Source organism: Microtus ochrogaster (genome assembly GCF_000317375.1).
Source record: "Microtus ochrogaster isolate Prairie Vole_2 chromosome 14 unlocalized genomic scaffold, MicOch1.0 chr14_random_2, whole genome shotgun sequence".
In the NCBI taxonomy this organism is placed as follows: domain Eukaryota; kingdom Metazoa; phylum Chordata; class Mammalia; order Rodentia; family Cricetidae; genus Microtus; species Microtus ochrogaster.
In genome coordinates this window covers 1,048,467-1,065,221 of record NW_004949097.1, presented here as the reverse complement: position 1 = coordinate 1,065,221, position 16,755 = coordinate 1,048,467, and the positions used below count along the sequence as shown (strand labels likewise).

The 16,755-nt window shown below is 43.1% G+C and overlaps 1 protein-coding gene across 3 annotated transcripts in view; it reads left to right on the top strand.

Moving 5' to 3' along the window:
- Gpr19 (G protein-coupled receptor 19) overlaps positions 1 to 16,755 on the top strand; it is a 33,930-nt gene that overhangs the window by 13,373 nt on the left and 3,802 nt on the right. The gene's annotated exons all lie outside the window — the stretch shown is intronic.

Sequence of the window (16,755 nt, the reverse complement as noted above, 5' to 3'; positions counted from 1 at the left end):
CACACACACACACACACACACACGGATTTTCTCACTGTGAGTGGTTGACAATGCCTGTAGTCACGGGTGAGGAGTTAAAGGATAACTAAGTAAAAGAACCACCAAGAATTGAAGGGTAGCCTGAGCTACAGAGTAAGCCTCTGTCTTATAAAAACAAACATAAAAAGTTAAAGATTTTCCCCTTGATCTGTGTGGGTTTCCTTCTGCTCTTATTCCTCCGCACTGTGGAAAACTGAAAGAGGTGCTGGGTCTAAAACATAAAGTGGAAAGATAGGCAGCAAGCTCAGATTTGCAAACTTTTTTTTTTTCAAAACACTGTGTTCTCCTCTAGTAGTTCATTGCGAAGCCCTTCGAAGAGTGGTTGTTTTCTCAGTGACAGACTTTTCTCTGGGACAGGTAACCTGAAAAGTGGCCTAGTGAATGGCAAACTCTTGGTGCACATCTGTGAACCTACAATGAGAAGACTCAAAGCTCTCAGCAGCATTCTGCTGGAGCTAATTTTGGGGCCTATGTCTATTTTTGTTGTTGTTGTTTAGTTAGTTTGTTTTCTGAAATAGGATTTCATGTAGCCCAGATTGGCTTCAAACTTTCCATGTTGCTGGCATGAGCCTTGAGGTGATCCCCTTTGCCTCCCCTTCCCAATCCTGGGATTATAGGCATGTACCACCATGCACTGCCATGCCCAGCCATGCACCACTATGCCCAGCTCTCTGTTGTAGGAAGGCCACTTTTTTTGTTCCTGGCTGCTCAGCCCCGAAATAATCACACAGAAACGTATTATTTGAAATACTGTTTGCCAATAGCTTAAGCATATTTTTGGCTAATTCATATCTTAAATTAACCCATCTGTGTTAATCTGGCTTACCGGGTAAAGTTCCAGTGTCTGTCTCTGTCAGGGCTATATGGCTTTTCTTGATTCCACTTCTTTCTCCCAGCATTCAGTTTAGTTTTCCCTGCCTAGCTCTATTTTACCCTGCCAGGCCCAAGACAGATCCTTTATTAACTAATGGTATTCACAGCATACAGAGGGGAATCCCACATCAGCTCTGAGTCTATTTTGCTATGGAATAATGCTCTTGTACACTGTAAAAATTTGTCACTCATATTGGTTTAATAAAATGCTGATTGGCCAGTAGTCAGGCAGAAAGTATAAGTGGGGCAACCAGACTAGGAGAATTCTGGGAAGAGGAAAGGCAGAGATGCAGTCGTCATCAGAAGCAGATGAAAATGCCTTATTGAGAAAAGGTAGAATTATGGGTTAATTTAAGTTGTAAGAGCTAGTTAGTAATAAGCCTGACCTAGTAGGCCAAACAGCTTATAATTACTATAAGCTTCTGTGTGTTTATTTGGAACTTAATGCTGTGGAACAGGGTCTGACAAAAACTTCTATCTATACTATTTTATTTGCATATATTTATAGTAAAGCAGTAAATACACAGTAAGAAGTTGGGAGAAGTCAAACTGTACTTGGTGTTTAAGTATGTTAGGCTCATTGTGAACCAGAGCTCAGTAGTGTTCTTAAATCCTTCCCTGGGCATCACTGGTCCTCCTCAGCCTTCACTGTTCTTAAGATGAAATCCTCCTAGTGTATTGTGGGGATTGGATGGGGACAGCCCCCGCAGTCTCACACTCTGCTCAGATGTTCTAACACCTGCATTAACCCCTTTCTCATATACTTCATTCTGACAACAAATCAGTAGATACTGTAATTCTATTGATGAGAACAATAAGCCCAAAGATAATTAGCTTGCCAGCAGCTATATGGATTGTGAGCTTAAGACCAGACAGACTAGCTCTGAGCATTTTTTTCACATTTAGTATTTGGGGGCAGATAATTCTTTGATGTTCTTGTAGAATGTTTAGCAACGTCCCTGGATTCTACCTACCAGATACCAGTAACACACCCCTTTGAACCCAATGTCTCTAGATGCCATATGTCTTCTGGGAGGAAAAGTTGTTTCCACCTAAGAACTGCCAGACTGAAGCCCCAGTGCTCAGCCCATCTTTTACAGTCTCTTCATATCCAAAATGTACAGAGTGCCGGCAGGGTGGCTCAGCCAGTAAAGGTGCTTGTTGCTGGGCCTAACAACCAGAATTGCATCGCTGGGGCCCATACAGTGGAAGGGAAAAACAGTCTCTTGTAAAAATCAGACTTGGGTGCATACTTGTAATCTCAGGATTTGGGAGGCAGAGGTAGAAGGATTAGGAGTTTAAGGCTACATTTCAAATTTGGGGTCAGCTTGGGCTATGAACCCTTGTCTGAATAAATAAAATACAAGAACCTAAAAAAATAATAAGATGGGGCTGGGGAGATGGTTCCGATCAGCCCTGGCTAGCTGTTCTTCCAGAGGTCCTGAGTTCAATTCTCAGCAACCACATGGTGACTCACAACCATCTGTAATGAGGTCTGGTGCCCTCTTCTGGCATTCATTCATATATGCAGGCAAAATACTGTATACATGATAAATAAATCTTTTGTTTAAAAAAGTGAAAAATAATAAGATAAAGAAGTTTAGGGGTCTCAGTCAAGTAAAGCACTTGCTTCTGAAGTAGGAAGACCTGAGCTAACTCCCTGGCACCTGTGTAAGAATGCTGGGCATCGCGGATGTAGTCCCCGTGCTGGGGAGGCAGAGACTGGAGGATCTTAGCCTTGCTGGCTAGTCATTTTAGCTGACTTAGTGAGCTTAGGACCAATGGTGGGCAGCATTCCTGAGAAAGACACCTAAGATTGCCTTGCCTCCACATACACTTACAAATATGCACATATACGTGTGTGCGCTAAGAAGACAAAGCAAAAACACTGAAACATACAGCAGAAGAGAGAAAACAGGAAACACAAGGGGGAAACAAGTTTTGGAGGAGCTTCTTTCTGGGTCTGTCAGGTGGCTGAAGCAGAGGCAGGGACAGTGTTTTCCCTGTGATGTGTGCTAGTGTTGCCTGTTCTGGACAAGTGTCAGATGTCCTCCAGAGCTGTTTCCTTTGGTGCACTCCCAGGGCCTCTGTTGCTGTAGGTAGCTTTGCGGCCTTGTCTGGGCAGGTGCTCCCACCCTCTAGCTAGCTGCTATTGATGTAGCTAGCAGGTGTAGGGGCAGAAACCCCAGCACTGCACTCTGTCAAGCAGACCTATCTCCATAGCCCAGACACACAAATATTCATCACCCCCCTGGAGAGGTATGGTTGTGGACATGATATAATCCACTGGGGCTGCATAGTTCCCAGATTCCACAGCAGTGATCCTCTGGGCAGATAGGTCAGTCCAGAAGTTGACCCACAAATTGACCTTGGACTCAGGGCTATCAAACTTCAAAGTGATTCTCCATTGATGAGGTCAGCACCTAACCCCTCAGGGAAGCTCCTCCCCCTTGTAGGCCCCACTGCGAAGCAGATCCCAGTGCCCCCAGCTGTCTTGTTCTCCACATTCACATCCCTTGGATGGCTTCTCTTTTCTGGGGACAGTAGCATGTTAATTCATGCTCCTTACATTGGCTGGCCATCCTCAGGTCCTTGGGGCAGTCTGGTCTTTTTGCTCAGTTTTTTTTTTCTCTCTTTCTCTGAACTGTTTGGCTATTCCTATCACACCCTTTGTGAACTCCCACTGTTTTTCCTCTTTGGAATCAGTTCTTATCCTGATTCTTTTGCCCTGTCTTACAATGCAGCCTCTAATCCTCTACCTTTCCCAGAAGCCTTTTAATTTGATGGACTCTCTTTCCTCTTCTCCCCTCCCCTCCCCTCCCCTCCCCTCTCCTCTCCTCTCCTCTCCTCTCCTCTCCTCTCCTCTCCTCCCCTCTCCTCCCTTCTTCCTTCTTCTGTCTGTATGTATATGTCTCTGTGTGTATGTACTTGTGCATGCAGGGTACCCTGTAACTAGAGTTCCAGGTAACTGTGAACTGCCAGACATGGGTACTGACAACAGAACTGGTCTTCTGCACGAACAGCAGGTGTGCACCAAGCTCTCTTCAGCTGCTGAGCCGGCTCTCTAGCCCCCATCTATCTGTCTAATTTTACCTTTGTTTTCTGTGTTGTCAGCATCTTATCTTTCTTGACTTACTTTTCATTGTTGTGATAAAAACCTCTGATAAAAAGTAGTTTAGAGGAAGAAAGGGTTAAATTCAGTTTACAGGTTACTGTCTATCACAAGGGAAGTCGGGGCAGGAGCTCAAGCAGGAACTTGAAGGAGAAAGACTGCTTGTTGGATTACTTGCAGACCTATGCTTATTAGCTAGCTCCCACAGTGGCCTCCCCCCCTCCCAATTAATAATCAAGAAAATCCCCACAGGCCAATTCTCTCAACTGAAAGTTCCTTCTCAGGTGGCTCTAGGCTGTGTCACCTTCACAGAGTCTACCAGGATGCCGTCCAGGAAGTTCTTGTCATCCCAGAGCCCTTGACCTTTCCTGTCTCCTTCTAGTAGTTTCCGCTTCAGGCCTAGCATCCACACCTTTCATCCATTTCAGTTCTCCTTATACCTGGTAGGAAGTGGGGATTTAGTTTCATCCTTTTTCTTGCAGATATCCTGTTTTTCCCGCACCATTTATGGACAAGACAATATGTGTTCTGAGCACCTTTATAAAAGTCACTTGGGTTTAGTTGTATAGTTCACGTCTAGGAATATGTGTGTTTGATGTTTTATTTAAATTTTTTGTCATTTATTTATTTTGGGGGTTGCTATGCATGTCATGGCAGGAATGTGGAAGAAAGTCAGAGGACAACCTAAAGAAATCAGTTTTTTTCCTTTTACTCTGGATTCCAAGGATGCAGCTCAAGTTATCAGGCTTGGCAGCAAAGTGGGTTCCCACCGACCCCGATATGTGTGTGTCTGTCTGTGTCAATGCCAGTACCATGCTGGCTTGATTGCTACAGCTTGACTTTGACTATTTGGAGCTTTTGTGATTTGTTATAAATGATTTTTTTTCTAATTCTATAAGGAATGCCATGGGTATTTTGGTAGAGGCTGTGTTGGATCTATAGATAAGTCACTTTGAGCATTACGGACTTCTAACAATTCTGATTCTTCTATCCCCGAACACAAAATTTTTCTTTTCCTTTTCCCTTCCCCTTTCTTTTCTTCCGTCCTTCCATCCCTCCTTTCGTCCATCCTAATCTCCTATTTCTTTTTTTCAGTGTTTTACAGTTCCCAGTGTAGCTGTCTTTCACATCTTTGATTACATTTACTCCTAGGTGTTTGCTTTACAGCCATTACAGATGAGATTGTTTTAGGTGTATATCAAGCGATTGCACTTTTGTGTATTTACTTTGTACCTGTAACTCTGCTGGATTTGCTTATCAGTTTAAATTGTTTTCAGTGGGACTTGAGGGTTTTCTTCACGCAAGAGCACATTATCTCCAAACTGTCTTGTCTTGCTCTTTGCCACCTTGATGCTTGTGACTTTGAGTGGAACACTAAATAAAAGTGATGGAAATGGGCACCTTAGCTTGTTCTATCTGAGAGACAGGTTTCAGCCTTTCCCTACTCATTGTGCTTGCGTTTTATTGTATTGAGGTATTTTTCCTATTCCTAAATTGTTGAGAGTTTTTAAGTAATGAAGCAAGATGCAATTTTGAGCCAGGTGTTGGTAGTATACACCTTTAATTCCAGGAAGCAGAGGCAGGGGATCTCTGTGAGTTGGAGACCAGCCTGGTCTGTATGGCTAGTTCCAGGGCAGCCCGGGCTATACAGAGAAACCCTGTCTAGAAAATACAAAACAAAACAAAAAAAGTAAATTTTGAATTTGAACTTTTATTACTATTCTCTTTATTTTTGGAGACAGTGACTTCTTATACTGTAGCCTAGGCTGGCCTGTAACGTAACTATGTAGCTCAGGCCAGCCTGTAACTCACTGTAGTCTAGGCAGGCCTCTAACTCAGTATCTAGCTCAGAGTGGCCTGTAACTCATGATAGCCTAGGCTTATCTATAACTCACTGTGTAGCCTAGGGTGGCCTGCAACTCCCCGTGTAGTTGCTGTTGCTCTCAGATCTGCATCCCTCCTGACTCATTCCTCTAGTGCTAAGAATAGAGGCTGCACCTCAAATCCTAGCACCTGGGAGGTTGAAGCAGGAGGATTAGAAGTTCAAGGTCATTCGTGTCTGTGTACCAAGTCTGAAGCCAGCCTAGGATGTATGAGATCCTGTCCAAAACAAATAACAACAAAACAGAAAGAAAAAGGAAAACAATTTAAAAAATTCTTCCAAGAAAGTTCAAGACTAGGTTAACATTCACATACCTGTATAGTTTACATAGTTTGGTTATTGATTTCTAGTTTTATTGTAGTATAGTTGGAAAATATATTCAAAATGATTTTCAGGTTTGTTTGTTTTGTCACCTGTTGAGACTGTTTTGTGGACTATGAATGTCTGTCCTGGAGCGTGTTCCATGTGCTGGTTGGAAGGGGCACATGCAGTTGTTGAATGGGATGTTCCCTAGATGTCTGCGAGACCCACTGGGCTGTGATACCAGCAAACTCTGTTCTTCCCTTATTGATTCTACATCTGGAGGACCTCTCCATTCCAGAAAATGGCTACTAAAGTCACCAGTAGTTACTATGTTGGACACACACACTATCTCAGTCCGTGTGTGTGTGTGTGTGTGTGTAATAATGAATGACAATGTTTTATATATGTAAGTATATATATACGTTGCATAAAAATAGATATGTTTTATATATAAAACAATTTTTATTTACTTTTTTGGGAGGAGGTATGTATGTATGTATATGTGTGTGTGTGTGTGTGTATATATATATATATATATATATGAATACATGCATGCATGTGTGCACATTAATTAACTAATTTTTGAGATAGGGTCTCACTATATAGCCCTGCCTAGCTTGGAACTCACTATGTAGACCAGGCTGGCCTCTGACTTAGAGATCCATCTGCTTGGGATTAAAGGCCTGTACGACTATGTCCGTTTTAAATCTCTAACTTTAAAAATGTTTTTGCATAAGGTCTTAGATTCAGTTCCCAGTTCTATAAAAGGGAAATAATCAATTGACTCTCCGTGTGAGAGCTCCCACGAGGATTACTCTTGTGTCAGTTTCTGTGGCCCTCATTTGGCCATGGGTGATCACAATTCCTGACTATTTCGCTCCCCCACCCCAGACTCTTGAGTCCGCTAAGAAAGCACTGTGTAACTGCTGCATCACCAGCCAAGCGCTTTTTGCTGTTGTTGTTCTCTAAAAGTTCTGATCAACAGTGTTTATTATTTTTAAGGGGAGAGGGTGTTCATTTGTCATGGCCCATGGTTGAAGGCCAAAGGACAACTTCTTAAGTTGGTTCTCGTCTTCCCCTTTTACTTCATGTTAGAGAAATGGACTCAGTATCCAGGCTTTCAAGGCAAACACTTTTACCTGCTGAGCCATCTTGCTGCACCACTTGTCCCCCGACTCTCAAATGTTCTTAATGCTTGTTGGTGCAGGCTGTGGGCTAGACTTGGAAACGTTAGCTTTCTGGCCCTGTCTTCATGCTCTGGCATGTTTTAGCTTGTCTTTGTCGTTTAAACAAGCCTGAATATCTGTGGGTGCTCTGCTGTTGCACACTAGATGGCATCCTAAGTCCGGGTTTACTCAAGTCTATGGTTCTGTGCTTAGCCACTGTTGTGACCTAGATGGCACTCCAAGGCCAGACTCAAGTACACAGTTGTTCATCATTGTTCTTCATGAGACACCTAACAAAGGGTGGTCCTTCCTTGATGGCTGGGGCCAGTCCCTCCCTGTGGTCCCACACTGGAGTTCGGCCGAGCTCTGGGCAGAATCACCATTAAGGTGCTATCCTCAGACTCCCGTAATCATTGATGCTACAGCACTGCCTAGCCTGCCGAGAGCAGTGTGTCACAGGACAGGTCTCCGTTCATTTTCACTAAAACCATGACTTTGGCACTTGAATAGGTTCTAGAGATCAGGATATATATATATATATATATATATATATATATATATATATAGTTCTTTAAAACGGAGTTACATTTTAGTGAACTTTTGTGTCTTTAAATTAAAAAAATATTATTGTGTGTATGTACATGATATATGTATGTATGTATGTGTAGGGTATGCATGCCGTAGTGTGTATGTGGAAGTCAGAGGACAACTTTGGAGAGCTGTTTCTTACTCCATATGGGTTCTAAGATTCTAACTCCGCGTCTAAGCCTTGCATGGCGTGACAAATGCCCCACTGAGAATCACTGGCCCTTTTTATGTCTTTTGAGACAGAGTCTGAAACTGGTTGGCCCAAAACTTGCTATGTAGTCCAAGCTGGCCTTCAACTCTCAGTGGCCCTCCTGTCTCCTAAGTGCTGGGATTACTATCATGTGTCACCACGCCTGTGGAGACCATGACTTTAAAAGAATGATGCTGTTGTTATGAGAGAGACGGAAGGATACAAGCTTACCTGGCCACTTAGAATCATGTTAAATATGTAGACTTTGTTATGCTAGAATGTATGTGGTGGTTTGTTTTGATTGTCACAGGTGATTTGGAGAAAACCACAGCCTTAAGTATTGTCAACCGTAAGTCTTTAAAACCATATCACACATCATGTACTATAGGGCTCACATTAAGATTAGTCCCATGGCTTGGACTTGTTCAGGACAAATGGCTTTTGTGAAGGGGTCTAGGGTTACTCTCATTGGTGTCTCCACTTCCTCCCTGCAGGTGTGTTGGTGGCTACTACCTCAAGGGATTCTATAAAGCATTTATCTCAGTGTTTCCACCCCAGACAGCAAGCATCCAAAAGCTTCTGTAGGTGTGCTGTGAATTCTGTTTTCCTGGAAGTGGCATGTTGTATGTACTTCAGTAACTAGCTCTGTAGAGAAGAAGGAAAAAACTATTTATTATATTTGTCTATTTCTATGGTATGAATATGTCTTGGTTTGAGTTTCTATTGCTGTGAAGAGACACCATGGTTACAACAACTCTTATAAAGGAAAAACATTTAATTGGGGTGGCTTACATTTTCAGAGGTTCAGTCCATTATCATCATGGTAGGGTACATGGCGGCATGTAGGCAGACATCTTAATATGAAGGCAATAGGGAGTGGACTGACTAATTGGATGTGGCTCAAGCATATACGAAACCTCAAAACCTGTGTCCATAGTGACATGCTTCTGCCAACAAGACCACACCTGCTCCAACAAGGCCACACCTCTTAAAAATGCCACTTCCTTTGGAGACATTATCTTTCTAAATCATAATGGAAAATGCATTTAGTCTAACTTCAAAAGTCCCCATAGACTATCATAGCCACAACAATGTTCAAACGTTCAAAGTCTCTTTTGAGATTCATGCAATCTCTTAACTGTAATTCCTTATGAAATTAAATTAGAAAAGTAGATCACATACTTCTAACATATAATAGCACAGGATATGTGCTACAATTCCAAAATGTAGGGAAAGGAACATAGGGAGGAAATACTGGACCAAAGCAAGACTGAAAACCAGCTGGGCAAACTCGAAATTCTGCATCTTCATGTCTGATATCAAAGCACTCTTCAGATCTCTAACTTCTTTCAGTTTTGTTGACTGCAACACACTTCTTTCTTGCACTGGTTTCACTCCCCATAGCAGCTCTTCTCATCGGGTATCCCATGGCTCTAACGTCTCAGGGTCTCCAAGGTGATCCAGGTTTCAACTTCACAGCTTCACACAATGGCCTCTCTAGATCTCCATTCAAGAACATCCTTGGTATATGCCTGGCCTCGGTGACTTTATTCCATAACTTGTTTCTTCTATCCTTAGCTCTAAATCCAGAGCCACAGCCAAGTTCAGTTGCTTGCTGGTGGTGGAACATGGCCTTCTTGTTCAATTACATCTTCGTCAACTTTCTGTTTTCAGTGGTTACTTTCGTTACCTAAGCTTGGCTATCTTGAAACTTGTTTTATAAACCAGGATGGCCTCAAACTCAAAGATCTGCCAGCCTCTGCCTTCCCAGTGCTGGGATAAAAGGGTGCAACACCACACCAGGTTCTAAGCTGCTCTTTAATTCCCTTTCACAGGTTGGAAACTTAGCTGGGTGAGATTGTACCCTGAAGTCACCACTCCCTTTATTCCATTTCTTAATCTGTTTTTCTCCTTGAACCAGGGCTTAGATCCATTCCACTTTTTGGCACTCCTTTTCTCCTTAAATTTTACATTTTGTAATTTACTCTGCTCAGCTTGCTTCTTTTCATTATAAATCTTCCTTAGAGTTACCACTAATAACCATATGACAGAGTTTATACTAGGCTGTTTTGAGATTTCTTCTGCCAACAGAATTAATCCAAAACTCTTCACTTTAGACTCAGACAGAATTTTCAGACAAGGGCAAAAACCAGCGACATTCTTCACCAAAATATCACACGACAAGTCTCTAGACCACATACTACCATTCTTCTCCTCTGAGAGCTCTTGACCCCCATAGTTCAAATCATTCTCAGCACCATTGTCTTCCATGATCCTACTAGTATGACCCATTAAGCAGTGCTTAAAGCATTCCACTGCTTTCCTAACCCAAAGTACCAAAGTTCAAATTCCTCCAAACAAAAACATGGTTGGGCCTATCACAACAATACTCATTCTCTGGTACCCACTTCTATTTTAGGTAGGGTTTCTATTGCTGTGAAGAGACACCATGGCCACAGCAACTCTTATAAAGGAAAACATTTAATTGAGGTGGTAGCTTAGAGTTTCAGATGTCTAATCCCTTATTATCATGGTGGGGACCATGGCGGTATGCAGGCAGACGTGGTGCTGGAGAAGGAGCTGCTACATACTATATTGTAGGCAACAGGAAGTGGACTGTGTAGACAGTAAGAGAAACTTGAGCAAAAGAGACCACAGAGCCTACCCCTACAGTGACACACTTCCTCCAACAAGGCCACGCCTACTTCAACAAGGCCACACTTCCTAGTAGTGCCACTCCCTTTGGGGGCCATTTTCTGTCAAACTACCTCACAGCATTTCTGTTGTAGCTGGCTAATTACAAATGTCACCATGATGTCCTTGAGTCTAGAACTGGGAAGCAATGTGTACATTTACCTGAGAGTGCATTCTATTCCCTTCCAGGCCACTATTGTTTAAGGCATTTCTCTTTTTATGTATAGGCAATACAAGCCCACAGTAAAAGGAATGGCTAAAGAAAAAAAAACTAACAGCATAGTATTTTCTTTTTGGTTTTTCGAGACAGGGTTTCTCTGTGGCTTTGGAGCCTGTCCTGGAACTAGCTCTGTAGACCAGGCTGAACTCACAGAGATCCGCCTGCCTCTGCCTCCTGAGTGCAGGAATTAAAGGCGTGCGCCACCACCGCCCGGCTATAGTATTTTCTTTAAAAAATACTTAAGTATTTTTATCTTACATGTGTGGTTGTTTTGCTTGCTTGATCGTGTGTGTGTGTGTTTGTCTGTGTCTGTGTCTGTGTGTAGCCTTCAGAGAGCAAGTCAAACAGGCCATACTGGGTTTGTAGAATGTATAGTCCTTTATACTGAAGAGTTCTCCAGAGTGCTGTGTTCAGGCTGCACTTGGTGACTGTGATTTTGTTGTTTGTTTGTTTGTTTTTGGACAGGGTTTCTCTGTGCTGCCTTGGCTGTCCTGGAGGTCAGAACAGGCTGGCCTTGAACTCACAGAGATCTATCTGCCTCTGTCTTTAGAATGCTGAGATTAAAGGTGTGCACCACCACTATGGCTGTTATGTTTAGGTCTTTTAAATATATAACTTTTTATATATTCTTTGAGAATTTCATACATGCATACAGTATATTTTGATCATATTTGACTTCAGCTTTCCTGTCTAAACCCCTGTAAATCTCCCCCTTCACCTCTGCCTTTCAAAATCATGTTTTTGTGTGTTCTGGTTATAATGCTGGGTTTGAAGGGTATACCACCATGTCTGACCTGTCTTTCTTTTTTAACTCACTGAGTCTAATTTGTGTTGCCTGTATATGCGTGGTTGTGGGGCCATCCATTAGAGCATGGTCAACCAACCAGGGATCATATCCATAAAGAAAACTGACTGCCTCCTCTAGCAGCCATCAGCTGTCACTAGCTCCTCAGCTACGGAAGGATATATCACAAATTCCAGCATTCAAGTTGAAAAGATGTTATCTGTGGGTAGGCGAGAGGCTGTAGGGAATAACTTGATATTTCTAGTTTTGGATGAGGAGTCTAGAAAGGCCTCCAAGCACAGCCTGTGTGACCCTCTAGATTCAGGTCAAGCCCCTGTGGTCTCCGTGTACATGAAGCTCACCCATCATGGAGCAAGAAACCCAAAGTGACCACTGTTTCCAACTGTGTGGTCTAGGGGAAAGCTTCAGGCTCCCTTCCCTGGTAAAACCAGCTGGCAATATCATCTGCCCCCGAGGATTATATACAGAAGTATTACCTGTGGGTGATGCTAATATTGTCACAGCCCCACTGTCATCGAATGACCTTAGGTGCTGCAGTCCGTATTACTATTCTGTAGAAGCATTCTAAACTAAGTTATGTAAAAAACTAGCATTTTGACAATCCTAAGCTAAGATTGATTTTTTATTTTAAGTTTTTTGGTTTTTGAGACAGAATCTCTCATCCGGGTTGAATACAGCACAGACAGCCTGGTCTGGAGAACTTCAGTATAAAGGACTACACATTCTACAAACTCAGTATGGTCTGTTTGACTTGCTTTCTGAAGGCTACACACAGGCTCAAATGAAGAGAGGGAAAAGTTGGTATCTGTTTTAAAATTTTAATCACTTTAGAAAATGCTGTGGTGTGGTTAGATAGATGGCTCAGTGGCTAAGAACACTTTCTATTCTTGCAGATACCCAGGGTTTGGTTCCCAGCACCCACGTGGTGGCTTATCTATAAGTTCACACTTACCGAGACATCTCTCTATAAGTTCCAGGGGCTATGATGCCCTCTTCTGGTCTCTTTGGGGACTGCACACATCTCACACACACACACACACACACACACACACACACACACACACACACACAAAATCAAGCAAGTAAAACAACTGCATATGTAAGATAAAAAAAAAATTTTTAAAGAAAATACTATGCTGATAGTTTTTTTTTTTCTTTAACCATTCCTTTTACTATGGACTTGTATTGGCTGTACATAAAAAGAGAAATGCCTTAAACAATGATGGCTTGGAACAGAATAGAATGGACTCTCAGGTAAATGTCAATTGTTAGTAGTGTTTTTTGCATGTGTGTGTATATGGTATACATGCATGTGTGGACGCAGAGGCCAGAGACTGACATTAAGTGTCTTCTCTGGTCTGCCTTATTTACTGAGACGGGGTCTCCCATTGAACCAGAGCTTGCTGATGCTGCTAGTCCAAATGACCAGCTTGTCCTAAAAATTCCATCTCTGTCTCCCAAGTGCTGGGATTATAGCCAGGCCTCCATGCCCACCAAGTTTTATATGGGTTTTGGAGGTCTAAGGTTTTATATGCATCCTTCTGATACTTGTGTGGCAAGCACTTTATCTACTGAGTATTTTTCTAGCTCCCTTTACTAGAGTTTTAAAACTCCTCGGAGTGACGTTGCATGGTATAGAAACTAACTAGCTATTGGTCAGCTTAGATGGGGTCAGCCCTCCACAGTGCACAAAGTTCATCATGTGTGCCCCTCTTGGTTTTTGTTGTTTTTTTTTCTTTTGACAGGGTCTCATTTTACAGCTCTGACTGGCCTTGAACCCACAGAGATCCACTTGTCTCTGCCTCCCTAGTGCTTAGATTAAAAGCATGTGTCACCACATCCAAGAATCCTTCCCTTTGTGGTCCTTCTCTTCATCTTATTAGCTTTCAGTCCTCCATCTGCCCATCAGTCCGTCCATCTATCTATCCATCCATCCATCCATCCATCCATCCATCCATCCATCCATCCATCCATTCGTCTAAGGATGCAGTGTGCCAGCCTATAGAGAGACATTTTACCTTTATCGGTGCTCAGACTGTCCTCAGATTGCATCCTTAGGCTGCACTGAGTTCTTGTCTCCTCCCGCCCAACTATATCCTTATCTCGTCTCCTCTCTCTGCCCAACCATACCCTGGCACCTGTCTCCACCTCCATAGCTCTGGGATTAAAGGTGTGGGATCCCAAGTAACTGGAATCACTTTTGTGTTGAGCCCTTTCTCTTTTAGACAGATTCAATCTGGTGTAGACCAGGGTGGCCTTGAATTAACAGAGATCCCTCTGTCTTTGTCTCCCGAGTTCTGGAATTAAAGGTATGTGCCACCATTCCCTGGCCGCTAGTGGCTTAGCTCTGCACTCTGATCTTCAGGCAAGCTTTATTTGTTAAAACACAAAATATCACTACAAGATGCTGAGATAAGGTTGCTTCTTAAGAGCATTTGAAGCAATGCAGATTTAGAGGCATTTAAAAAAAATGTCAGCATTAAAACAGTGTCAGCTGGTTAGGCACAAAACTGGTTAATGTACTACAAGGCAACAGAGCCTAACTTTGGGATTATTTGTTCAGCTAGACAGGTATATGTAAATTAACATAACTTCACAGAGTATCTGTCACTTCTAAAATGACCATGTATAGATGACTTTAGACATAGTTACTAATTAAACAGCCCTTCCCACCCCCCTTTTCCCCCTGAAAGGCTTTATTTCTATACTAGCAGAAGCCTTTGAGAACTTTTACTCTGGAACGCCAGGAAGACAAGGAGCAGGCTTTTCCCTGCTTTGGGGTAGACCTGTCTGTGGGCCCCTAAGCTGTCGTCCTCTGCCCTAGTGTGGCAGTGGAACCGAGTGACCGTTTCCCCGCCCTCTCTTCCAGCATCATGTTTTCTTCTGTCCCTACAGTTATTGGTGTTCAGCTCCCTGAGGACACAGTGATCTTCTGTCTGCTCCTATTGAATTCTCCTAGCAGTGCCATGGGTGGGAGGAGTTTGTTAAAGTTCCCTGTGCTTATGGGTCCAATTCAGTTAATATTTAACAAGCAATTGTTAATGCAAAGTCCTTGAGTTAGACTGTGAGGCATGGAGAACAGAATAATGCCTCCTCCAGAACCCAGAGTTCAGTGGGCAGAGACAGAAGCATAGAAAGCCATTAAAGTTGTGTTCCTTAATCGTCACCTGGGGGTCTCTGGAACATCCTGATGCCTTCTATGTTCCTGACTTATTAAATTAAAATCCCGGGGCTGGGGAGGGGGGGACCAGAAATCAGTATATTTTAGAGGTTTCTGGGAGATTATAGTGAATTGCTAAGCTAGGGAAAACTTAGTGAAGGATTAAGTGAAGAATGAACAGGATACCACAGCCTTTCTGGACAGGCTAACCTACTATCCAGTCACATTTCAGCCCATGAGTGCAGAAAATACAGCAAAATACAGCCTTTCATTGTAAGTGTGGGGAAGTCTTAGGTCAGTTCGGTTGCAAAGCACCTGCTGAATAGACAGTTCTGGGGGCTGGGGAGGTGGCTCAGTCTGCGTCAGACAGCAAGTGCGAAGGCCTGACTTCATCTCCTAGGACCCATTTGAAGGGCTGGGCACTGTCGAATGGTCCTGTTAGCTCTGGTGCAGAGCAGAGGCAGGAGGACCTCAGGAGGTGCTAGCTAGCCAGTCTGAGGCCTGTGTCAAAAACTACAGTGGAGGGCCTGAAAAGGTGGCTCAGTAGGAAGAGCATTTGTTGCTCATGCAGATACCCCAGCTTTGGTTCCCAGCATACATATCGTGGTTTATAACTGCCTGTAAGTTCAGTTCCAGGGGATCCAACGCCCTCTTCTGACTGCTGAAGACACCAGGCATGTACACAGTGCACATACATACAAGTAGGAAAAATGCTCATACACATAAATCTAAAAAAAAAAAAATTTAAATTTAAGATAATGTGTGGATGTTACAGCTTACTCATACCCACATTTATTTTAAAATGTAATACAGAGGACAGTGAGTGAGGAAGACACACTGTTGTCCACACACAGACAAATGCATATCACACAGATGTGCACACACAAAGCATAAAAGGAGGTATGGTTTGAAGGAGACTGTGTGTCTAAGGATAATGGGGCCTTAAAGATCAGCCCAGAAGCCTGCCCTCTGAATTTGTCTCTGTGCTGTTTTACTGGGATTTTTTTTGTCCCCTGTCTTTTTGAGGATCCTTCCTCCTTTCCTCCTTCCCCCCCCCCCCCCTTTTCTTTTTCTTCTCTCTTTACCCTTTTTTGAGACAGGATCATGACGTCGCCCTGGCTGTCCTGGAACTCACAGAGTTCTCCACACCCAGCCTAGTAGTTATGTTTTCTAATCATTGACAATCGACCACCGAGCTCGGTGTCTATACAACGGAGTCTTTTTGCCACTCCTGGGTAATACACACAGAGGTACCTGCACATCTGTGTTCACTGCAACCCAGCTCACCACAGCCAAGATACAGAACCAGCCAGCAGATGAATAAAGAAAATGGGATACATACGGAGCATAGTAGAGTCCATCCGGCCATACAGAATAAAGTGAAGTGGATGGAGGTGGAGAGCCTAGCAACAAAACAGCTCAGACACAGACAAGTGCCACATGTTTTTCTGTCATCTCTGGATCCTAGATTTTGAAGAGATACATAAAATCATTGATGGAGTCTTTTTGCCACTCCTGGGTAATACACACAGAGGTACCTGCACATCTGTGTTCACTGCAACTCAGCTCACCACAGCCAAGATACAGAACCAGCCAGCAGATGAATAAAGAAAATGGGATACATAGAGGTGTGTGTGTGTGTGTGTGTGTGTGTGTGTGAGAGAGAGAGAGAGAGAGAGAGAGAGAGAGAGAGAGAGAGAGACAGACAGACAGACAGACAGAC